Raw genomic sequence first — 18,139 nt, 5'->3', positions numbered from 1 at the left:
TTACAAGACGCAGAGCCTACTTTGTTTTGGTACGCGGGGCGTGGGACCCAAGTGACCGATCGGCTCCGTTCCAAAAATATGAAAACAATGAACCATGAACCGGAGGGAACCCGAGCATAGAAATAGCAAGAAAGAAAGGAAAAAAAACCTAAAAACCGCACATAAAATGGAAAAAAAACGCAAACGGACAACGAAAAAGGGGGTGCAACACGAGGACTTACCAGGGGGTCACCCATCCTAGTACTACTCTCGCCCAAGCACGCTTAACTGCGGAGTTCTGATGGGATCCGGTGCATTAGTGCTGTTATGATCACACCCAAAATAATATCCATGTTTATTGCTTTTATGTGTTACAAGATGCAGAATCTCCTTTGTTTTTGTACGCGGGGCGTGGGATCCACGTGACCGATCGGCTCCGTTCCAAAAATACGAAAACCATCAACCATAAACCGGAAGGCACCCGAGCATAGAAATAGCAGAAAGAAACGAAAAAAAACAGCACGTAAAATGTAAAAAAAAAATGCAAACGCACAACGAAAAAGAGGGTGCAACACGAGCACTTCCCAGGGTGTCACCCAGCCTAGTACTACTCTCGCCCAAGCACGCTTAACTGCGGAGTTCTAATGGGATCCGGTGCATTAGTGCTGTTATGATCACACCCAAAATAATATCCATGTTTATTGCTTTTATGTGTTACAAGACGCATAATCTCCTTTGTTTTTGTACGCGGGAAGTGAGATCCACGTGACCGATCGGCTCCGTTCCAAAAATACGAAAACCATCAACCATAAACCGGAAGGCACACGAGCATAGAAATAGCCAGAAAGAAAGGAAAAAAACCAAAAAACAACATGTAAAATGTAAAAAAAAAAATGCAAACGGAGAACGAAAAACAAGGTGCAACACGAGGACTTCCCAGGGGGTCACCAATCCAAGTACTACTCTCGCCCAAGCACGCTTAACTGCGGAGTTCTGATGGGATCCGGTGCATTAGTGCTGTTATGATCACACCCAAAATAATAACCATGAACCGGAAGGCACCCGAGCATAGAAATAGCCAGAAAGAAAGGAAAAAAAAACCAAAAAACCGCACGTAAAATGTTAAAAAAAATGCAAACGGACAACGAAAAAGAGGGTGCAACACGAGCACTTCCCAGGGGGTCACCCATCCTTGTACTCCTCTCGCCCAAGCACGCTTAACTGTTAAGTTCTGATGGGATTCGGTGCAATAGTGCTGGTATAATAGCACACGAAATACTAGCCATGTTTATTTCTTTTGTGTTACAAGACGCAGAGCCTACTTTGTTTTGGTACGCGGGGCGTGGGACCCAAGTGACCGATCGGCTCCGTTCCAAAAATATGAAAACAATGAACCATGAACCGGAGGGAACCCGAGCATAGAAATAGCAAGAAAGAAAGGAAAAAAAACCTAAAAACCGCACGTAAAATGGAAAAAAAACGCAAACGGAGAACGAAAAAGGGGGTGCAACACGAGGACTTACCAGGGGGTCACCCATCCTAGTACTACTCTCGCCCAAGCACGCTTAACTGCGGAGTTCTGATGGGATCCGGTGCATTAGTGCTGTTATGATCACACCCAAAATAATATCCATGTTTATTGCTTTTATGTGTTACAAGATGCAGAATCTCCTTTGTTTTTGTACGCGGGGCGTGGGATCCACGTGACCGATCGGCTCCGTTCCAAAAATACGAAAACCATCAACAATAAACCGGAAGGCACCCGAGCATAGAAATAGCCAGAAAGAAAGGAAAAAAAAACAACACGTAAAATGTAAAAAAAAATGCAAACGCACAACGAAAAAGAGGGTGCAACACGAGCACTTCCCAGGGTGTCACCCATCCTTGTACTACTCTTGCCCAAGCACGCTTAACTGCGGAGTTCTGATGGGATTCGGTGCATTAGTGCTGGTATGATCGCACACGAAATACTCTCCATGTTTATTGCTTTTATGTTTTACAAGACGCAGAACCTTCTTTGTTTTGGTACGCGGAGCGTGGGACCCATGTGACCGATCGGCTCCGTTCCAAAAATACGAAAACCATGAACCATTTACCGGAGGGCACCCGAGCATAGAAATAGCAAGAAAGAAAGGAAAAAAAACCAAAAAACCGCACGTAAAATGTAAAAAAAATGCAAACGGACAAACTAAAAAGGGGGTGCAACACGAGGACTTCCCAGGGGGTCACCAATCCTAGTACTACTCTCGCCCAAGCACGCTTAACTGCGGAGTTCTGATGGGATCCGGTGTATTAGTGCTGGTATGATCGCACCCGAAATACTATCCATGTTTATTGCTTTTATGTGTTAGAAGACGCAGAACCTCCTTTGTTTTGGTACGCGGGGCGTGGGACCTACGTGACCGATCGGCTCCGTTCCAGAAATACGAAAACCATCAACCATGAACCGGAGGGCACCCGAGCATAGAAATAGCAAGAAAGAAAGGAAAAAAACCAAAAAGTTGCACGTAAAATGTAAAAAAATAACGCAAACGGACAAACTAAAAAGGGGGTGCAACACGAGGACTTCCCAGGGGGTCACCAATCCTAGTACTACTCTCGCCTAGGCACGCTTAACTGCGGAGTTCTGATGGGATCCGGTGCATTAGTGTTGGTATGATCGCACCCGAAATACTATCCATGTTTATTGCTTTTATGTGTTACCAGACGCAGAATCTCCTTTATTTTGGTACGCGGGGCGTGGGACCTACGTGACTGATCGGCTCCGTTCCAAAAATACGAAAACCATCAACCATGAACCGGAGGGCACCCGAGCATAGAAATAGCAAGAAAGAATGGAAAAAAAACCAAAAAACCGCACGTAAAATGTAAAAAAAAACAACGCAAACGGACAACGAAAAAGAAGGGTGCAACACGAGGACTTCCCAGGTGGTCACCAATCCAAGTACTACTCTCGCCCAAGCACGCTTAACTGCGGAGTTCTAATGGGATCCGGTGCATTAGTGCTGTTATGATCACACCCAAAATAATATCCATGTTTATTCCTTTTATGTGTTACAAGACGCATAATCTCCTTTGTTTTTGTACGCGGGGAGTGAGATCCACGTGACCGATCGGCTCCGTTCCAAAAATACGAAAACCATCAACCATAAACCGGAAGGCACACGAGCATAGAAATAGCCAGAAAGAAAGGAAAAAAACCAAAAAACAACATGTAAAATGTAAAAAAAAAAATGCAAACGGAGAACGAAAAAGAAGGTGCAACACGAGGACTTCCCAGGGGGTCACCAATCCAAGTACTACTCTCGCCCAAGCACGCTTAACTGCGGAGTTCTGATGGGATCCGGTGCATTAGTGCTGTTATGATCACACCCAAAATAATAACCATGAACCGGAAGGCACCCGAGCATAGAAATAGCCAGAAAGAAAGGAAAAAAAACTAAAAAACCGCACGTAAAATGTTAAAAAAAATGCAAACGGACAACGAAAAAGAGGGTGCAACACGAGCACTTCCCAGGGGGGTCACCCATCCTTGTACTCCTCTCGCCCAAGCACGCTTAACTGTTAAGTTCTGATGGGATTCGGTGCATTAGTGCTGGTATAATAGCACACGAAATACTATCCATGTTTATTTCTTTTATGTGTTACAAGACGCAGAGCCTACTTTGTTTTGGTACGCGGGGCGTGGGACCCAAGTGACCGATCGGCTCCGTTCCAAAAATATGAAAACAATGAACCATGAACCGGAGGGAACCCGAGCATAGAAATAGCAAGAAAGAAAGGAAAAAAAACCTAAAAACCGCACATAAAATGGAAAAAAAACGCAAACGGACAACGAAAAAGGGGGTGCAACACGAGGACTTACCAGGGGGTCACCCATCCTAGTACTACTCTCGCCCAAGCACGCTTAACTGCGGAGTTCTGATGGGATCCGGTGCATTAGTGCTGTTATGATCACACCCAAAATAATATCCATGTTTATTGCTTTTATGTGTTACAAGATGCAGAATCTCCTTTGTTTTTGTACGCGGGGCGTGGGATCCACGTGACCGATCGGCTCCGTTCCAAAAATACGAAAACCATCAACCATAAACCGGAAGGCACCCGAGCATAGAAATAGCAGAAAGAAAGGAAAAAAAACAGCACGTAAAATGTAAAAAAAAAATGCAAACGCACAACGAAAAAGAGGGTGCAACACGAGCACTTCCCAGGGTGTCACCCATCCTTGTACTACTCTTGCCCAAGCACGCTTAACTGCGGAGTTCTGATGGGATTCGGTGCATTAGTGCTGGTATGATCGCACACGAAATACTCTCCATGTTTATTGCTTTTATGTGTTACAAGACGCAGAACCTTCTTTGTTTTGGTACGCGGGGCGTGGGACCCATGTGACCGATCGGCTCCGTTCCAAAAATACGAAAACCATGAACCATTTACCGGAGGGCACCCGAGCATAGAAATAGCAAGAAAGAAAGGAAAAAAAACCAAAAAACCGCACGTAAAATGTAAAAAAAAATGCAAACGGACAAACTAAAAAGGGGGTGCAACACGAGGACTTCCCAGGGGGTCACCAATCCTGGTACTACTCTCGCCCAAGCACGCTTAACTGCGGAGTTCTGATGGGATCCGGTGTATTAGTGCTGGTATGATCGTACCCGAAATACTATCCATGTTTATTGCTTTTATGTGTTACCAGACGGCAGAACCTCCTTTGTTTTGGTACGCGGGGCGTGGGACCTACGTGACCGATCGGCTCCGTTCCAGAAATACGAAAACCATCAACCATGAACCGGAGGGCACCCGAGCATAGAAATAGCAAGAAAGAAAGGAAAAAAACCAAAAAGCTGCACGTAAAATGTAAAAAAATAACGCAAACGGACAAACTAAAAAGGGGGTGCAACACGAGGACTTCCCAGGGGGTCACCAATCCTAGTACTACTCTCGCCTAGGCACGCTTAACTGCGGAGTTCTGATGGGATCCGGTGTATTAGTGCTGGTTTGATCGCACCCGAAATACTATCCATGTTTATTGCTTTTATGTGTTACCAGACGCAGAACCTCCTTTGTTTTGGTACACGGGGCGTGGGACCTACGTGACCGATCGGCTCCGTTCCAGAAATACGAAAACCATCAACCATGAACCGGAGGGCACCCGAGCATAGAAATAGCAAGAAAGAAAGGAAAAAAACCAAAAAGTTGCACGTAAAATGTAAAAAAATAACGCAAACGGACAAACTAAAAAGGGGGTGCAACACGAGGACTTCCCAGGGGGTCACCAATCCTAGTACTACTCTCGCCTAGGCACGCTTAACTGCGGAGTTCTGATGGGATCCGGTGCATTAGTGTTGGTATGATCGCACCCGAAATACTATCCATGTTTATTGCTTTTATGTGTTAACAGACGCAGAATCTCCTTTATTTTGGTACGCGGGGCGTGGGACCTACGTGACTGATCGGCTCCGTTCCAAAAATACGAAAACCATCAACCATGAACCGGAGGGCACCCGAGCATAGAAATAGCAAGAAAGAATGGAAAAAAAACCAAAAAACCGCACGTAAAATGTAAAAAAAAACAACGCAAACGGACAACGAAAAAGAAGGGTGCAACACGAGGACTTCCCAGGTGGTCACCAATCCAAGTACTACTCTCGCCCAAGCACGCTTAACTGCGGAGTTCTAATGGGATCCGGTGCATTAGTGCTGTTATGATCACACCCAAAATAATATCCATGTTTATTGCTTTTATGTGTTACAAGACGCATAATCTCCTTTGTTTTTGTACGCGGGGAGTGAGATCCACGTGACCGATCGGCTCCGTTCCAAAAATACGAAAACCATCAACCATAAACCGGAAGGCACACGAGCATAGAAATAGCCAGAAAGAAAGGAAAAAAACCAAAAAACAACATGTAAAATGTAAAAAAAAAAATGCAAACGGAGAACGAAAAAGAAGGTGCAACACGAGGACTTCCCACGGGGTCACCAATCCAAGTACTACTCTCGCCCAAGCACGCTTAACTGCGGAGTTCTGATGGGATCCGGTGCATTAGTGCTGTTATGATCACACCCAAAATAATAACCATGAACCGGAAGGCACCCGAGCATAGAAATAGCCAGAAAGAAAGGAAAAAAAACCAAAAAACCGCACGTAAAATGTTAAAAAAAATGCAAACGGACAACGAAAAAGAGGGTGCAACACGAGCACTTCCCAGGGGGTCACCCATCCTTGTACTCCTCTCGCCCAAGCACGCTTAACTGTTAAGTTCTGATGGGATTCGGTGCAATAGTGCTGGTATAATAGCACACGAAATACTAGCCATGTTTATTTCTTTTGTGTTACAAGACGCAGAGCCTACTTTGTTTTGGTACGCGGGGCGTGGGACCCAAGTGACCGATCGGCTCCGTTCCAAAAATATGAAAACAATGAACCATGAACCGGAGGGAACCCGAGCATAGAAATAGCAAGAAAGAAAGGAAAAAAAACCTAAAAACCGCACGTAAAATGGAAAAAAAAACGCAAACGGAGAACGAAAAAGGGGGTGCAACACGAGGACTTACCAGGGGGTCACCCATCCTAGTACTACTCTCGCCCAAGCACGCTTAACTGCGGAGTTCTGATGGGATCCGGTGCATTAGTGCTGTTATGATCAAACCCAAAATAATATCCATGTTTATTGCTTTTATGTGTTACAAGATGCAGAATCTCCTTTGTTTTTGTACGCGGGGCGTGGGATCCACGTGACCGATCGGCTCCGTTCCAAAAATACGAAAACCATCAACCATAAACCGGAAGGCACCCGAGCATAGAAATAGCAGAAAGAAAGGAAAAAAAAACAGCACGTAAAATGTAAAAAAAAAATGCAAACGCACAACGAAAAAGAGGGTGCAACACGAGCACTTCCCAGGGTGTCACCCATCCTTGTACTACTCTTGCCCAAGCACGCTTAACTGCGGAGTTCTGATGGGATTCGGTGCATTAGTGCTGGTATGATCGCACACGAAATACTCTCCATGTTTATTGCTTTTATGTGTTACAAGACGCAGAACCTTCTTTGTTTTGGTACGCGGGGCGTGGGACCCATGTGACCGATCGGCTCCGTTCCAAAAATACGAAAACCATGAACCATTTACCGGAGGGCACCCGAGCATAGAAATAGCAAGAAAGAAAGGAAAAAAAACCAAAAAACCGCACGTAAAATGTAAAAAAAAATGCAAACGGACAAACTAAAAAGGGGGTGCAACACGAGGACTTCCCAGGGGGTCACCAATCCTGGTACTACTCTCGCCCAAGCACGCTTAACTGCGGAGTTCTGATGGGATCCGGTGTATTAGTGCTGGTATGATCGTACCCGAAATACTATCCATGTTTATTGCTTTTATGTGTTACCAGACGCAGAACCTCCTTTGTTTTGGTACGCGGGGCGTGGGACCTACGTGACCGATCGGCTCCGTTCCAGAAATACGAAAACCATCAACCATGAACCGGAGGGCACCCGAGCATAGAAATAGCAAGAAAGAAAGGAAAAAAACCAAAAAGCTGCACGTAAAATGTAAAAAAATAACGCAAACGGACAAACTAAAAAGGGGGTGCAACACGAGGACTTCCCAGGGGGTCACCAATCCTAGTACTACTCTCGCCTAGGCACGCTTAACTGCGGAGTTCTGATGGGATCCGGTGTATTAGTGCTGGTTTGATCGCACCCGAAATACTATCCATGTTTATTGCTTTTATGTGTTACCAGACGCAGAACCTCCTTTGTTTTGGTACACGGGGCGTGGGACCTACGTGACCGATCGGCTCCGTTCCAGAAATACGAAAACCATCAACCATGAACCGGAGGGCACCCGAGCATAGAAATAGCAAGAAAGAATGGAAAAAAACCAAAAACCGCACGTAAAATGTAAAAAAAAACAACGCAAACGGACAACGAAAAAGAAGGGTGCAACACGAGGACTTCCCAGGGGGTCACCAATCCAAGTACTACTCTCGCCCAAGCACGCTTAACTGCGGAGTTCTAATGGGATCCGGTGCATTATTGTTGTTATGATCACACCCAAAATAATATCCATGTTTATTGCTTTTATGTGTTACAAGACGCATAATCTCCTTTGTTTTTGTACGCGGGGAGTGAGATCCACGTGACCGATCGGCTCCGTTCCAAAAATACGAAAACCATCAACCATAAACCGGAAGGCACACGAGCATAGAAATAGCCAGAAAGAAAGGAAAAAAACCAAAAAACAACATGTAAAATGTAAAAAAAAAAATGCAAACGGAGAACGAAAAAGAAGGTGCAACACGAGGACTTCCCAGGGGGTCACCAATCCAAGTACTACTCTCGCCCAAGCACGCTTAACTGCGGAGTTCTGATGGGATCCGGTGCATTAGTGCTGTTATGATCACACCCAAAATAATAACCATGAACCGGAAGGCACCCGAGCATAGAAATAGCCAGAAAGAAAGGAAAAAAAACCAAAAAACCGCACGTAAAATGTTAAAAAAAATGCAAACGGACAACGAAAAAGAGGGTGCAACACGAGCACTTCCCAGGGGGTCACCCATCCTTGTACTCCTCTCGCCCAAGCACGCTTAACTGTTAAGTTCTGATGGGATTCGGTGCATTAGTGCTGGTATAATAGCACACGAAAGACTATCCATGTTTATTTCTTTTATGTGTTACAAGACGCAGAGCCTACTTTGTTTTGGTACGCGGGGCGTGGGACCCAAGTGACCGATCGGCTCCGTTCCAAAAATATGAAAACAATGAACCATGAACCGGAGGGAACCCGAGCATAGAAATAGCAAGAAAGAAAGGAAAAAAAACCTAAAACCCGCACGTAAAATGGAAAAAAAAACGCAAACGGACAACGAAAAAGGGGGTGCAACACGAGGACTTACCAGGGGGTCACCCATCCTAGTACTACTCTCGCCCAAGCACGCTTAACTGCGGAGTTCTGATGGGATCCGGTGCATTAGTGCTGTTATGATCACACCCAAAATAATATCCATGTTTATTGCTTTTATGTGTTACAAGATGCAGAATCTCCTTTGTTTTTGTACGCGGGGCATGGGATCCACGTGACCGATCGGCTCCGTTCCAAAAATACGAAAACCATCAACCATAAACCGGAAGGCACCCGAGCATAGAAATAGCCAGAAAGAAAGGAAAAAAAAAACAGCACGTAAAATGTAAAAAAAAATGCAAACGGACAAACTAAAAAGGGGGTGCAACACGAGGACTTCCCAGTGGGTCACCAATCCTAGTACTACTCTCGCCCAAGCATGCTTAACTGCGGAGTTCTGATGGGATCCGGTGTATTAGTGCTGGTATGATCGCACCCGAAATACTATCCATGTTTATTGCTTTTATGTGTTACCAGACGCAGAACCTCCTTTGTTTTGGTACGCGGGGCGTGGGACCTACGTGACCGATCGGCTCCGTTCCAGAAATACGAAAACCATCAACCATGAACCGGAGGGCACCCGAGCATAGAAATAGCAAGAAAGAAAGGAAAAAAACCAAAAAGCTGCACGTAAAATGTAAAAAAATAACGCAAACGGACAAACTAAAAAGGGGGTGCAACACGAGGACTTCCCAGGGGGTCACCAATCCTAGTACTACTCTCGCCTAGGTACGCTTAACTGCGGAGTTCTGATGGGATCCGGTGCATTAGTGTTGGTATGATCGCACCCGAAATACTATCCATGTTTATTGCTTTTATGTGTTACCAGACGCAGAACCTCCTTTATTTTGGTACGCGGGGCGTGGGACCTACGTGACTGATCGGCTCCGTTCCAAAAATACGAAAACCATCAACCATGAACCGGAGGGCACCCGAGCATAGAAATAGCAAGAAAGAATGGAAAAAAACCAAAAAACCGCACGTAAAATGTAAAAAAAAACAACGCAAACGGACAACGAAAAAGAAGGGTGCAACACGAGGACTTCCCAGGGGGTCACCAATCCTAGTACTACTCTCGCCTAGGCACGCTTAACTGCGGAGTTCTAATGGGATCCGGTGCATTAGTGCTGTTATGATCACACCCAAAATAATATCCATGTTTATTGCTTTTATGTGTTACAAGACGCATAATCTCCTTTGTTTTTGTACGCGGGGAGTGAGATCCACGTGACCGATCGGCTCCGTTCCAAAAATACGAAAACCATCAACCATAAACCGGAAGGCACACGAGCATAGAAATAGCCAGAAAGAAAGGAAAAAAACCAAAAAACAACATGTAAAATGTAAAAAAAAAAAATGCAAACGGAGAACGAAAAAGAAGGTGCAACACGAGGACTTCCCAGGGGGTCACCAATCCAAGTACTACTCTCGCCCAAGCACGCTTAACTGCGGAGTTCTGATGGGATCCGGTGCATTAGTGCTGTTATGATCACACCCAAAATAATAACCATGAACCGGAAGGTACCCGAGCATAGAAATAGCCAGAAAGAAAGGAAAAAAAACCAAAAAACCGCACGTAAAATGTTAAAAAAAATGCAAACGGACAACGAAAAAGAGGGTGCAACACGAGCACTTCCCAGGGGGTCACCCATCCTTGTACTCCTCTCGCCCAAGCACGTTTAACTGTTAAGTTCTGATGGGATTCGGTGCATTAGTGCTGGTATAATAGCACACGAAATACTATCCATGTTTATTTCTTTTATGTGTTACAAGACGCAGAGCCTACTTTGTTTTGGTACGCGGGGCGTGGGACCCAAGTGACCGATCGGCTCCGTTCCAAAAATATGAAAACAATGAACCATGAACCGGAGGGAACCCGAGCATAGAAATAGCAAGAAAGAAAGGAAAAAAAACCTAAAAACCGCACGTAAAATGGAAAAAAAACGCAAACGAACAACGAAAAAGGGGGTGCAACACGAGGACTTACCAGGGGGTCACCCATCCTAGTACTACTCTCGCCCAAGCACGCTTAACTGCGGAGTTCTGATGGGATCCGGTGCATTAGTGCTGTTATGATCACACCCAAAATAATATCCATGTTTATTGCTTTTATGTGTTACAAGATGCAGAATCTCCTTTGTTTTTGTACGCAGGGCGTGGGATCCACGTGACCGATCGGCTCCGTTCCAAAAATACGAAAACCATCAACCATAAACCGGAAGGCACCCGAGCATAGAAATAGCCAGAAAGAAAGGAAAAAAAAACAGCACGTAAAATGTAAAAAAAATGCAAACGCACAAAGAAAAAGAGGGTGCAACACGAGCACTTCCCAGGGTGTCACCCATCCTTGTACTACTCTTGCCCAAGCACGCTTAACTGCGGAGTTCTGATGGGATTCGGTGCATTAGTGCTGGTATGATCGCACACGAAATACTCTCCATGTTTATTGCTTTTATGTGTTACAAGACGCACAACCTTCTTTGTTTTGGTACGCGGGGCGTGGGACCCATGTGACCGATCGGCTCCGTTCCAAAAATACGAAAACCATGAACCATTTACCGGAGGGCACCCGAGCATAGAAATAGCAAGAAAGAAAGGAAAAAAAACCAAAAAACCGCACGTAAAATGTAAAAAAAAATGCAAACGGACAAACTAAAAAGGGGGTGCAACACGAGGACTTCCCAGGGGGTCACCAATCCTAGTACTACTCTCGCCCAAGCATGCTTAACTGCGGAGTTCTGATGTGATCCGGTGTATTAGTGCTGGTATGATCGCACCCGAAATACTATCCATGTTTATTGCTTTTATGTGTTACCAGACGCAGAACCTCCTTTGTTTTGGTACGCGGGGCGTGGGACCTACGTGACCGATCGGCTCCGTTCCAGAAATACGAAAACCATCAACCATGAACCGGAGGGCACCCGAGCATAGAAATAGCAAGAAAGAAAGGAAAAAAACCAAAAAGCTGCACGTAAAATGTAAAAAAATAACGCAAACGGACAAACTAAAAAGGGGGTGCAACACGAGAACTTCCCAGGGGGTCACCAATCCTAGTACTACTCTCGCCTAGGCACGCTTAACTGCGGAGTTCTGATGGGATCCGGTGCATTAGTGTTGGTATGATCGCACCCGAAATACTATCCATGTTTATTGCTTTTATGTGTTACCAGACGCAGAACCTCCTTTATTTTGGTATGCGGGGCGTGGGACCTACGTGACTGATCGGCTCCGTTCCAAAAATACGAAAACCATCAACCATGAACCGGAGGGCACCCGAGCATAGAAATAGCAAGAAAGAATGGAAAAAAACCAAAAAACCGCACGTAAAATGTAAAAAAAAAACAACGCAAACGGACAACGAAAAAGAAGGGTGCAACACGAGGACTTCCCAGGGGGTCACCAATCCAAGTACTACTCTCGCCCAAGCACGCTTAACTGCGGAGTTCTAATGGGATCCGGTGCATTAGTGCTGTTATGATCACACCCAAAATAATATCCATGTTTATTGCTTTTATGTGTTACAAGACGCATAATCTCCTTTGTTTTTGTACGCGGGGAGTGAGATCCACGTGACCGATCGGCTCCGTTCCAAAAATACGAAAACCATCAACCATAAACCGGAAGGCACACGAGCATAGAAATAGCCAGAAAGAAAGGAAAAAAACCAAAAAACAACATGTAAAATGTAAAAAAAAAAATGCAAACGGAGAACGAAAAAGAAGGTGCAACACGAGGACTTCCCAGGGGGTCACCAATCCAAGTACTACTCTCGCCCAAGCACGCTTAACTGCGGAGTTCTGATGGGATCCGGTGCATTAGTGCTGTTATGATCACACCCAAAATAATAACCATGAACCGGAAGGCACCCGAGCATAGAAATAGCCAGAAAGAAAGGAAAAAAAACCAAAAAACCGCATGTAAAATGTTAAAAAAAATGCAAACGGACAACGAAAAAGAGGGTGCAACACGAGCACTTCCCAGGGGGTCACCCATCCTTGTACTCCTCTCGCCCAAGCACGCTTAACTGTTAAGTTCTGATGGGATTCGGTGCATTAGTGCTGGTATAATAGCACACGAAATACTATCCATGTTTATTTCTTTTATGTGTTACAAGACGCAGAGCCTACTTTGTTTTGGTACGCGGGGCGTGGGACCCAAGTGACCGATCGGCTCCGTTCCAAAAATATGAAAACAATGAACCATGAACCGGAGGGAACCCGAGCATAGAAATAGCAAGAAAGAAAGGAAAAAAAACCTTAAAACCGCACGTAAAATGGAAAAAAAAACGCAAACGGACAACGAAAAAGGGGGTGCAACACGAGGACTTACCAGGGGGTCACCCATCCTAGTACTACTCTCGCCCAAGCACGCTTAACTGCGGAGTTCTGATGGGATCCGGTGCATTAGTGCTGTTATGATCACACCCAAAATAATATCCATGTTTATTGCTTTTATGTGTTACAAGATGCAGAATCTCCTTTGTTTTTGTACGCGGGGCGTGGGATCCACGTGACCGATCGGCTCCGTTCCAAAAATACGAAAACCATCAACCATAAACCGGAAGGCACCCGAGCATAGAAATAGCCAGAAAGAAAGGAAAAAAAACAGCACGTAAAATGTAAAAAAAAAATGCAAACGCACAAAGAAAAAGAGGGTGCAACACGAGCACTTCCCAGGGTGTCACCCATCCTTGTACTACTCTTGCCCAAGCACGCTTAACTGCGGAGTTCTGATGGGATTCGGTGCATTAGTGCTGGTATGATCGCACACGAAATACTCTCCATGTTTATTGCTTTTATGTGTTACAAGACGCACAACCTTCTTTGTTTTGGTACGCGGGGCGTGGGACCCATGTGACCGATCGGCTCCGTTCCAAAAATACGAAAACCATGAACCATTTACCGGAGGGCACCCGAGCATAGAAATAGCAAGAAAGAAAGGAAAAAAAACCAAAAAACCGCACGTAAAATGTAAAAAAAAATGCAAACGGACAAACTAAAAAGGGGGTGCAACACGAGGACTTCCCAGGGGGTCACCAATCCTAGTACTACTCTCGCCCAAGCATGCTTAACTGCGGAGTTCTGATGTGATCCGGTGTATTAGTGCTGGTATGATCGCACCCGAAATACTATCCATGTTTATTGCTTTTATGTGTTACCAGACGCAGAACCTCCTTTGTTTTGGTACGCGGGGCGTGGGACCTACGTGACCGATCGGCTCCGTTCCAGAAATACGAAAACCATCAACCATGAACCGGAGGGCACCCGAGCATAGAAATAGCAAGAAAGAAAGGAAAAAAACCAAAAAGCTGCACGTAAAATGTAAAAAAATAACGCAAACGGACAAACTAAAAAGGGGGTGCAACACGAGAACTTCCCAGGGGGTCACCAATCCTAGTACTACTCTCGCCTAGGCACGCTTAACTGCGGAGTTCTGATGGGATCCGGTGCATTAGTGTTGGTATGATCGCACCCGAAATACTATCCATGTTTATTGCTTTTATGTGTTACCAGACGCAGAACCTCCTTTATTTTGGTATGCGGGGCGTGGGACCTACGTGACTGATCGGCTCCGTTCCAAAAATACGAAAACCATCAACCATGAACCGGAGGGCACCCGAGCATAGAAATAGCAAGAAAGAATGGAAAAAAACCAAAAAACTGCACGTAAAATGTAAAAAAAAAACAACGCAAACGGACAACGAAAAAGAAGGGTGCAACACGAGGACTTCCCAGGGGGTCACCAATCCAAGTACTACTCTCGCCCAAGCACGCTTAACTGCGGAGTTCTAATGGGATCCGGTGCATTAGTGCTGTTATGATCACACCCAAAATAATATCCATGTTTATTGCTTTTATGTGTTACAAGACGCATAATCTCCTTTGTTTTTGTACGCGGGGAGTGAGATCCACGTGACCGATCGGCTCCGTTCCAAAAATACGAAAACCATCAACCATAAACCGGAAGGCACACGAGCATAGAAATAGCCAGAAAGAAAGGAAAAAAACCAAAAAACAACATGTAAAATGTAAAAAAAAAAATGCAAACGGAGAACGAAAAAGAAGGTGCAACACGAGGACTTCCCAGGGGGTCACCAATCCAAGTAGTACTCTCGCCCAAGCACGCTTAACTGCGGAGTTCTGATGGGATCCGGTGCATTAGTGCTGTTATGATCACACCCAAAATAATAACCATGAACCGGAAGGCACCCGAGCATAGAAATAGCCAGAAAGAAAGGAAAAAAAACCAAAAAACCGCATGTAAAATGTTAAAAAAAATGCAAACAGACAACGAAAAAGAGGGTGCAACACGAGCACTTCCCAGGGGGTCACCCATCCTTGTACTCCTCTCGCCCAAGCACGCTTAACTGTTAAGTTCTGATGGGATTCGGTGCATTAGTGCTGGTATAATAGCACACGAAATACTATCCATGTTTATTTCTTTTATGTGTTACAAGACGCAGAGCCTACTTTGTTTTGGTACGCGGGGCGTGGGACCCAAGTGACCGATCGGCTCCGTTCCAAAAATATGAAAACAATGAACCATGAACCGGAGGGAACCCGAGCATAGAAATAGCAAGAAAGAAAGGAAAAAAAACCTTAAAACCGCACGTAAAATGGAAAAAAAAACGCAAACGGACAACGAAAAAGGGGGTGCAACACGAGGACTTACCAGGGGGTCACCCATCCTAGTACTACTCTCGCCCAAGCACGCTTAACTGCGGAGTTCTGATGGGATCCGGTGCATTAGTGCTGTTATGATCACACCCAAAATAATATCCATGTTTATTGCTTTTATGTGTTACAAGATGCAGAATCTCCTTTGTTTTTGTACGCGGGGCGTGGGATCCACGTGACCGATCGGCTCCGTTCCAAAAATACGAAAACCATCAACCATAAACCGGAAGGCACCCGAGCATAGAAATAGCCAGAAAGAAAGGAAAAAAAAACAGCACGTAAAATGTAAAAAAAAATGCAAACGCACAAAGAAAAAGAGGGTGCAACACGAGCACTTCCCAGGGTGTCACCCATCCTTGTACTACTCTTGCCCAAGCACGCTTAACTGCGGAGTTCTGATGGGATTCGGTGCATTAGTGCTGGTATGATCGCACACGAAATACTCTCCATGTTTATTGCTTTTATGTGTTACAAGACGCACAACCTTCTTTGTTTTGGTACGCGGGGCGTGGGACCCATGTGACCGATCGGCTCCGTTCCAAAAATACGAAAACCATGAACCATTTACCGGAGGGCACCCGAGCATAGAAATAGCAAGAAAGAAAGGAAAAAAAACCAAAAAACCGCACGTAAAATGTAAAAAAAAATGCAAACGGACAAACTAAAAAGGGGGTGCAACACGAGGACTTCCCAGGGGGTCACCAATCCTAGTACTACTCTCGCCCAAGCATGCTTAACTGCGGAGTTCTGATGTGATCCGGTGTATTAGTGCTGGTATGATCGCACCCGAAATACTATCCATGTTTATTGCTTTTATGTGTTACCAGACGCAGAACCTCCTTTGTTTTGGTACGCGGGGCGTGGGACCTACGTGACCGATCGGCTCCGTTCCAGAAATACGAAAACCATCAACCATGAACCGGAGGGCACCCGAGCATAGAAATAGCAAGAAAGAAAGGAAAAAAACCAAAAAGCTGCACGTAAAATGTAAAAAAATAACGCAAACGGACAAACTAAAAAGGGGGTGCAACACGAGAACTTCCCAGGGGGTCACCAATCCTAGTACTACTCTCGCCTAGGCACGCTTAACTGCGGAGTTCTGATGGGATCCGGTGCATTAGTGTTGGTATGATCGCACCCGAAATACTATCCATGTTTATTGCTTTTATGTGTTACCAGACGCAGAACCTCCTTTATTTTAGTACGCGGGGCGTGGGACCTACGTGACTGATCGGCTCCGTTCCAAAAATACGAAAACCATCAACCATGAACCGGAGGGCACCCGAGCATAGAAATAGCAAGAAAGAATGGAAAAAAACCAAAAAACCGCACGTAAAATGTAAAAACAAACAACGCAAACGGACAACGAAAAAGAAGGGTGCAACACGAGGACTTCCCAGGGGGTCACCAATCCAAGTACTACTCTCGCCCAAGCACGCTTAACTGCGGAGTTCTAATGGGATCCGGTGCATTAGTGCTGTTATGATCACACCCAAAATAATATCCATGTTTATTGCTTTTATGTGTTACAAGACGCATAATCTCCTTTGTTTTTGTACGCGGGGAGTGAGATCCACGTGACCGATCGGCTCCGTTCCAAAAATACGAAAACCATCAACCATAAACCGGAAGGCACACGAGCATAGAAATAGCCAGAAAGAAAGGAAAAAAACCAAAAAACAACATGTAAAATGTAAAAAAAAAATGCAAACGGAGAACGAAAAAGAAGGTGCAACACGAGGACTTCCCAGGGGGTCACCAATCCAAGTACTACTCTCGCCCAAGCACGCTTAACTGCGGAGTTCTGATGGGATCCGGTGCATTAGTGCTGTTATGATCACACCCAAAATAATAACCATGAACCGGAAGGCACCCGAGCATAGAAATAGCCAGAAAGAAAGGAAAAAAAAACCAAAAAACCGCATGTAAAATGTTAAAAAAAATGCAAACGGATAACGAAAAAGAGGGTGCAACACGAGCACTTCCCAGGGGGGTCACCCATCCTTGTAATCCTCTCGCCCAAGCATGCTTAACTGTTATGTTCTGATGGGATTCGGTGCATTAGTGCTGGTATAATAGCACACGAAATACTATCCATGTTTATTTCTTTTATGTGTTACAAGACGCAGAGCCTACTTTGTTTTGGTACGCGGGGCGTGGGACCCAAGTGACCGATCGGCTCCGTTCCAAAAATATGAAAACAATGAACCATGAACCGGAGGGAACCCGAGCATAGAAATAGCAAGAAAGAAAGGAAAAAAAAAACCTAAAAACCGCACGTAAAATGGAAAAAAAAAACGCAAACGGACAACGAAAAAAGGGGTGCAACACGAGGACTTACCAGGGGGTCACCCATCCTAGTACTACTCTCGCCCAAGCACGCTTAACTGCGGAGTTCTGATGGGATCCGGTGCATTAGTGCTGTTATGATCACACCCAAAATAATATCCATGTTTATTGCTTTTATGTGTTACAAGATGCAGAATCTCCTTTGTTTTTGTACGCGGGGCGTGGGATCCACGTGACCGATCGGCTCCGTTCCAAAAATACGAAAACCATCAACCATAAACCGGAAGGCA

General features: G+C 45.1%; 51 non-coding genes and 3 pseudogenes across 51 annotated transcripts; all 54 read right to left on the bottom strand.

The window, feature by feature from the left end:
* Positions 1 to 199: 199 nt before the first annotated feature.
* LOC145085769 (5S ribosomal RNA) lies at positions 200 to 318 on the bottom strand. Its single transcript, XR_013700159.1, has one exon. It is a non-coding gene; the product is annotated as a 5S ribosomal RNA (ribosomal RNA).
* A 224-nt stretch (positions 319 to 542) lies between these two features.
* LOC145077697 (5S ribosomal RNA) lies at positions 543 to 661 on the bottom strand. The gene has a single exon (XR_013693352.1). It is a non-coding gene; the product is annotated as a 5S ribosomal RNA (ribosomal RNA).
* Positions 662 to 894: 233 nt separating this feature from the next.
* Positions 895 to 1,013, bottom strand: LOC145075523 (5S ribosomal RNA). The gene has a single exon (XR_013692453.1). It is a non-coding gene; the product is annotated as a 5S ribosomal RNA (ribosomal RNA).
* Positions 1,014 to 1,132: 119 nt separating this feature from the next.
* On the bottom strand, positions 1,133 to 1,251 carry LOC145079512 (5S ribosomal RNA). Its single transcript, XR_013695023.1, has one exon. It is a non-coding gene; the product is annotated as a 5S ribosomal RNA (ribosomal RNA).
* A 229-nt stretch (positions 1,252 to 1,480) lies between these two features.
* On the bottom strand, positions 1,481 to 1,599 carry LOC145085768 (5S ribosomal RNA). Its single transcript, XR_013700158.1, has one exon. It is a non-coding gene; the product is annotated as a 5S ribosomal RNA (ribosomal RNA).
* A 225-nt stretch (positions 1,600 to 1,824) lies between these two features.
* LOC145079128 (5S ribosomal RNA) lies at positions 1,825 to 1,943 on the bottom strand. The gene has a single exon (XR_013694651.1). It is a non-coding gene; the product is annotated as a 5S ribosomal RNA (ribosomal RNA).
* A 232-nt stretch (positions 1,944 to 2,175) lies between these two features.
* On the bottom strand, positions 2,176 to 2,294 carry LOC145084947 (5S ribosomal RNA). The gene has a single exon (XR_013699369.1). It is a non-coding gene; the product is annotated as a 5S ribosomal RNA (ribosomal RNA).
* Positions 2,295 to 2,527: 233 nt separating this feature from the next.
* LOC145075272 (5S ribosomal RNA) lies at positions 2,528 to 2,646 on the bottom strand. Its single transcript, XR_013692401.1, has one exon. It is a non-coding gene; the product is annotated as a 5S ribosomal RNA (ribosomal RNA).
* Positions 2,647 to 2,882: 236 nt separating this feature from the next.
* LOC145074219 (5S ribosomal RNA) lies at positions 2,883 to 3,001 on the bottom strand. Its single transcript, XR_013691754.1, has one exon. It is a non-coding gene; the product is annotated as a 5S ribosomal RNA (ribosomal RNA).
* Positions 3,002 to 3,234: 233 nt separating this feature from the next.
* LOC145075516 (5S ribosomal RNA) lies at positions 3,235 to 3,353 on the bottom strand. The gene has a single exon (XR_013692452.1). It is a non-coding gene; the product is annotated as a 5S ribosomal RNA (ribosomal RNA).
* A 118-nt stretch (positions 3,354 to 3,471) lies between these two features.
* On the bottom strand, positions 3,472 to 3,591 carry LOC145080089 (5S ribosomal RNA; annotated as a pseudogene).
* A 231-nt stretch (positions 3,592 to 3,822) lies between these two features.
* Positions 3,823 to 3,941, bottom strand: LOC145085767 (5S ribosomal RNA). Its single transcript, XR_013700157.1, has one exon. It is a non-coding gene; the product is annotated as a 5S ribosomal RNA (ribosomal RNA).
* A 224-nt stretch (positions 3,942 to 4,165) lies between these two features.
* LOC145079127 (5S ribosomal RNA) lies at positions 4,166 to 4,284 on the bottom strand. Its single transcript, XR_013694650.1, has one exon. It is a non-coding gene; the product is annotated as a 5S ribosomal RNA (ribosomal RNA).
* Positions 4,285 to 4,517: 233 nt separating this feature from the next.
* Positions 4,518 to 4,636, bottom strand: LOC145085694 (5S ribosomal RNA). The gene has a single exon (XR_013700085.1). It is a non-coding gene; the product is annotated as a 5S ribosomal RNA (ribosomal RNA).
* Positions 4,637 to 4,870: 234 nt separating this feature from the next.
* LOC145073885 (5S ribosomal RNA) lies at positions 4,871 to 4,989 on the bottom strand. The gene has a single exon (XR_013691587.1). It is a non-coding gene; the product is annotated as a 5S ribosomal RNA (ribosomal RNA).
* Positions 4,990 to 5,222: 233 nt separating this feature from the next.
* On the bottom strand, positions 5,223 to 5,341 carry LOC145075265 (5S ribosomal RNA). Its single transcript, XR_013692399.1, has one exon. It is a non-coding gene; the product is annotated as a 5S ribosomal RNA (ribosomal RNA).
* Positions 5,342 to 5,577: 236 nt separating this feature from the next.
* LOC145074213 (5S ribosomal RNA) lies at positions 5,578 to 5,696 on the bottom strand. The gene has a single exon (XR_013691748.1). It is a non-coding gene; the product is annotated as a 5S ribosomal RNA (ribosomal RNA).
* Positions 5,697 to 5,929: 233 nt separating this feature from the next.
* On the bottom strand, positions 5,930 to 6,048 carry LOC145076301 (5S ribosomal RNA). Its single transcript, XR_013692645.1, has one exon. It is a non-coding gene; the product is annotated as a 5S ribosomal RNA (ribosomal RNA).
* A 118-nt stretch (positions 6,049 to 6,166) lies between these two features.
* On the bottom strand, positions 6,167 to 6,285 carry LOC145079511 (5S ribosomal RNA). The gene has a single exon (XR_013695022.1). It is a non-coding gene; the product is annotated as a 5S ribosomal RNA (ribosomal RNA).
* Positions 6,286 to 6,515: 230 nt separating this feature from the next.
* LOC145077531 (5S ribosomal RNA) lies at positions 6,516 to 6,634 on the bottom strand. Its single transcript, XR_013693278.1, has one exon. It is a non-coding gene; the product is annotated as a 5S ribosomal RNA (ribosomal RNA).
* A 225-nt stretch (positions 6,635 to 6,859) lies between these two features.
* Positions 6,860 to 6,978, bottom strand: LOC145079126 (5S ribosomal RNA). Its single transcript, XR_013694649.1, has one exon. It is a non-coding gene; the product is annotated as a 5S ribosomal RNA (ribosomal RNA).
* A 233-nt stretch (positions 6,979 to 7,211) lies between these two features.
* LOC145085693 (5S ribosomal RNA) lies at positions 7,212 to 7,330 on the bottom strand. Its single transcript, XR_013700084.1, has one exon. It is a non-coding gene; the product is annotated as a 5S ribosomal RNA (ribosomal RNA).
* A 233-nt stretch (positions 7,331 to 7,563) lies between these two features.
* Positions 7,564 to 7,682, bottom strand: LOC145073880 (5S ribosomal RNA). Its single transcript, XR_013691584.1, has one exon. It is a non-coding gene; the product is annotated as a 5S ribosomal RNA (ribosomal RNA).
* Positions 7,683 to 7,916: 234 nt separating this feature from the next.
* On the bottom strand, positions 7,917 to 8,035 carry LOC145079204 (5S ribosomal RNA). The gene has a single exon (XR_013694724.1). It is a non-coding gene; the product is annotated as a 5S ribosomal RNA (ribosomal RNA).
* A 233-nt stretch (positions 8,036 to 8,268) lies between these two features.
* LOC145075511 (5S ribosomal RNA) lies at positions 8,269 to 8,387 on the bottom strand. Its single transcript, XR_013692447.1, has one exon. It is a non-coding gene; the product is annotated as a 5S ribosomal RNA (ribosomal RNA).
* A 118-nt stretch (positions 8,388 to 8,505) lies between these two features.
* Positions 8,506 to 8,624, bottom strand: LOC145079399 (5S ribosomal RNA). Its single transcript, XR_013694915.1, has one exon. It is a non-coding gene; the product is annotated as a 5S ribosomal RNA (ribosomal RNA).
* A 232-nt stretch (positions 8,625 to 8,856) lies between these two features.
* On the bottom strand, positions 8,857 to 8,975 carry LOC145085766 (5S ribosomal RNA). Its single transcript, XR_013700156.1, has one exon. It is a non-coding gene; the product is annotated as a 5S ribosomal RNA (ribosomal RNA).
* Positions 8,976 to 9,202: 227 nt separating this feature from the next.
* LOC145085733 (5S ribosomal RNA) lies at positions 9,203 to 9,321 on the bottom strand. The gene has a single exon (XR_013700124.1). It is a non-coding gene; the product is annotated as a 5S ribosomal RNA (ribosomal RNA).
* A 233-nt stretch (positions 9,322 to 9,554) lies between these two features.
* LOC145078632 (5S ribosomal RNA) lies at positions 9,555 to 9,673 on the bottom strand. Its single transcript, XR_013694171.1, has one exon. It is a non-coding gene; the product is annotated as a 5S ribosomal RNA (ribosomal RNA).
* A 235-nt stretch (positions 9,674 to 9,908) lies between these two features.
* LOC145078642 (5S ribosomal RNA) lies at positions 9,909 to 10,027 on the bottom strand. The gene has a single exon (XR_013694180.1). It is a non-coding gene; the product is annotated as a 5S ribosomal RNA (ribosomal RNA).
* Positions 10,028 to 10,261: 234 nt separating this feature from the next.
* Positions 10,262 to 10,380, bottom strand: LOC145075506 (5S ribosomal RNA). The gene has a single exon (XR_013692446.1). It is a non-coding gene; the product is annotated as a 5S ribosomal RNA (ribosomal RNA).
* A 118-nt stretch (positions 10,381 to 10,498) lies between these two features.
* Positions 10,499 to 10,617, bottom strand: LOC145079547 (5S ribosomal RNA; annotated as a pseudogene).
* Positions 10,618 to 10,848: 231 nt separating this feature from the next.
* On the bottom strand, positions 10,849 to 10,967 carry LOC145085765 (5S ribosomal RNA). Its single transcript, XR_013700155.1, has one exon. It is a non-coding gene; the product is annotated as a 5S ribosomal RNA (ribosomal RNA).
* Positions 10,968 to 11,191: 224 nt separating this feature from the next.
* LOC145079125 (5S ribosomal RNA) lies at positions 11,192 to 11,310 on the bottom strand. The gene has a single exon (XR_013694648.1). It is a non-coding gene; the product is annotated as a 5S ribosomal RNA (ribosomal RNA).
* Positions 11,311 to 11,543: 233 nt separating this feature from the next.
* On the bottom strand, positions 11,544 to 11,662 carry LOC145085796 (5S ribosomal RNA). Its single transcript, XR_013700183.1, has one exon. It is a non-coding gene; the product is annotated as a 5S ribosomal RNA (ribosomal RNA).
* Positions 11,663 to 11,895: 233 nt separating this feature from the next.
* Positions 11,896 to 12,014, bottom strand: LOC145074632 (5S ribosomal RNA). The gene has a single exon (XR_013691950.1). It is a non-coding gene; the product is annotated as a 5S ribosomal RNA (ribosomal RNA).
* A 236-nt stretch (positions 12,015 to 12,250) lies between these two features.
* Positions 12,251 to 12,369, bottom strand: LOC145074549 (5S ribosomal RNA). Its single transcript, XR_013691904.1, has one exon. It is a non-coding gene; the product is annotated as a 5S ribosomal RNA (ribosomal RNA).
* Positions 12,370 to 12,602: 233 nt separating this feature from the next.
* On the bottom strand, positions 12,603 to 12,721 carry LOC145075500 (5S ribosomal RNA). The gene has a single exon (XR_013692445.1). It is a non-coding gene; the product is annotated as a 5S ribosomal RNA (ribosomal RNA).
* Positions 12,722 to 12,839: 118 nt separating this feature from the next.
* LOC145079398 (5S ribosomal RNA) lies at positions 12,840 to 12,958 on the bottom strand. Its single transcript, XR_013694914.1, has one exon. It is a non-coding gene; the product is annotated as a 5S ribosomal RNA (ribosomal RNA).
* Positions 12,959 to 13,190: 232 nt separating this feature from the next.
* Positions 13,191 to 13,309, bottom strand: LOC145085764 (5S ribosomal RNA). The gene has a single exon (XR_013700154.1). It is a non-coding gene; the product is annotated as a 5S ribosomal RNA (ribosomal RNA).
* A 225-nt stretch (positions 13,310 to 13,534) lies between these two features.
* Positions 13,535 to 13,653, bottom strand: LOC145079124 (5S ribosomal RNA). Its single transcript, XR_013694647.1, has one exon. It is a non-coding gene; the product is annotated as a 5S ribosomal RNA (ribosomal RNA).
* A 233-nt stretch (positions 13,654 to 13,886) lies between these two features.
* Positions 13,887 to 14,005, bottom strand: LOC145085794 (5S ribosomal RNA). The gene has a single exon (XR_013700182.1). It is a non-coding gene; the product is annotated as a 5S ribosomal RNA (ribosomal RNA).
* Positions 14,006 to 14,238: 233 nt separating this feature from the next.
* Positions 14,239 to 14,357, bottom strand: LOC145074624 (5S ribosomal RNA). The gene has a single exon (XR_013691943.1). It is a non-coding gene; the product is annotated as a 5S ribosomal RNA (ribosomal RNA).
* Positions 14,358 to 14,593: 236 nt separating this feature from the next.
* On the bottom strand, positions 14,594 to 14,712 carry LOC145074542 (5S ribosomal RNA). Its single transcript, XR_013691901.1, has one exon. It is a non-coding gene; the product is annotated as a 5S ribosomal RNA (ribosomal RNA).
* Positions 14,713 to 14,945: 233 nt separating this feature from the next.
* LOC145078703 (5S ribosomal RNA) lies at positions 14,946 to 15,064 on the bottom strand. Its single transcript, XR_013694237.1, has one exon. It is a non-coding gene; the product is annotated as a 5S ribosomal RNA (ribosomal RNA).
* A 118-nt stretch (positions 15,065 to 15,182) lies between these two features.
* LOC145079397 (5S ribosomal RNA) lies at positions 15,183 to 15,301 on the bottom strand. Its single transcript, XR_013694913.1, has one exon. It is a non-coding gene; the product is annotated as a 5S ribosomal RNA (ribosomal RNA).
* A 232-nt stretch (positions 15,302 to 15,533) lies between these two features.
* LOC145085763 (5S ribosomal RNA) lies at positions 15,534 to 15,652 on the bottom strand. The gene has a single exon (XR_013700153.1). It is a non-coding gene; the product is annotated as a 5S ribosomal RNA (ribosomal RNA).
* A 225-nt stretch (positions 15,653 to 15,877) lies between these two features.
* LOC145079123 (5S ribosomal RNA) lies at positions 15,878 to 15,996 on the bottom strand. Its single transcript, XR_013694646.1, has one exon. It is a non-coding gene; the product is annotated as a 5S ribosomal RNA (ribosomal RNA).
* Positions 15,997 to 16,229: 233 nt separating this feature from the next.
* Positions 16,230 to 16,348, bottom strand: LOC145085793 (5S ribosomal RNA). Its single transcript, XR_013700181.1, has one exon. It is a non-coding gene; the product is annotated as a 5S ribosomal RNA (ribosomal RNA).
* A 233-nt stretch (positions 16,349 to 16,581) lies between these two features.
* Positions 16,582 to 16,700, bottom strand: LOC145074616 (5S ribosomal RNA). Its single transcript, XR_013691942.1, has one exon. It is a non-coding gene; the product is annotated as a 5S ribosomal RNA (ribosomal RNA).
* Positions 16,701 to 16,935: 235 nt separating this feature from the next.
* LOC145074531 (5S ribosomal RNA) lies at positions 16,936 to 17,054 on the bottom strand. The gene has a single exon (XR_013691886.1). It is a non-coding gene; the product is annotated as a 5S ribosomal RNA (ribosomal RNA).
* Positions 17,055 to 17,286: 232 nt separating this feature from the next.
* On the bottom strand, positions 17,287 to 17,405 carry LOC145075487 (5S ribosomal RNA). The gene has a single exon (XR_013692443.1). It is a non-coding gene; the product is annotated as a 5S ribosomal RNA (ribosomal RNA).
* Positions 17,406 to 17,524: 119 nt separating this feature from the next.
* On the bottom strand, positions 17,525 to 17,644 carry LOC145080530 (5S ribosomal RNA; annotated as a pseudogene).
* A 235-nt stretch (positions 17,645 to 17,879) lies between these two features.
* On the bottom strand, positions 17,880 to 17,998 carry LOC145085761 (5S ribosomal RNA). The gene has a single exon (XR_013700152.1). It is a non-coding gene; the product is annotated as a 5S ribosomal RNA (ribosomal RNA).
* Positions 17,999 to 18,139: the final 141 nt, after the last annotated feature.

The sequence above is a fragment of the Lactuca serriola genome, chromosome 1 (genome assembly GCF_051521515.1).
Source record: "Lactuca serriola cultivar US96UC23 chromosome 1, Lser_US96UC23_V15, whole genome shotgun sequence".
Classification (NCBI taxonomy): domain Eukaryota; kingdom Viridiplantae; phylum Streptophyta; class Magnoliopsida; order Asterales; family Asteraceae; genus Lactuca; species Lactuca serriola.
This window is presented reverse-complemented; position numbering and strand designations above follow the sequence as displayed.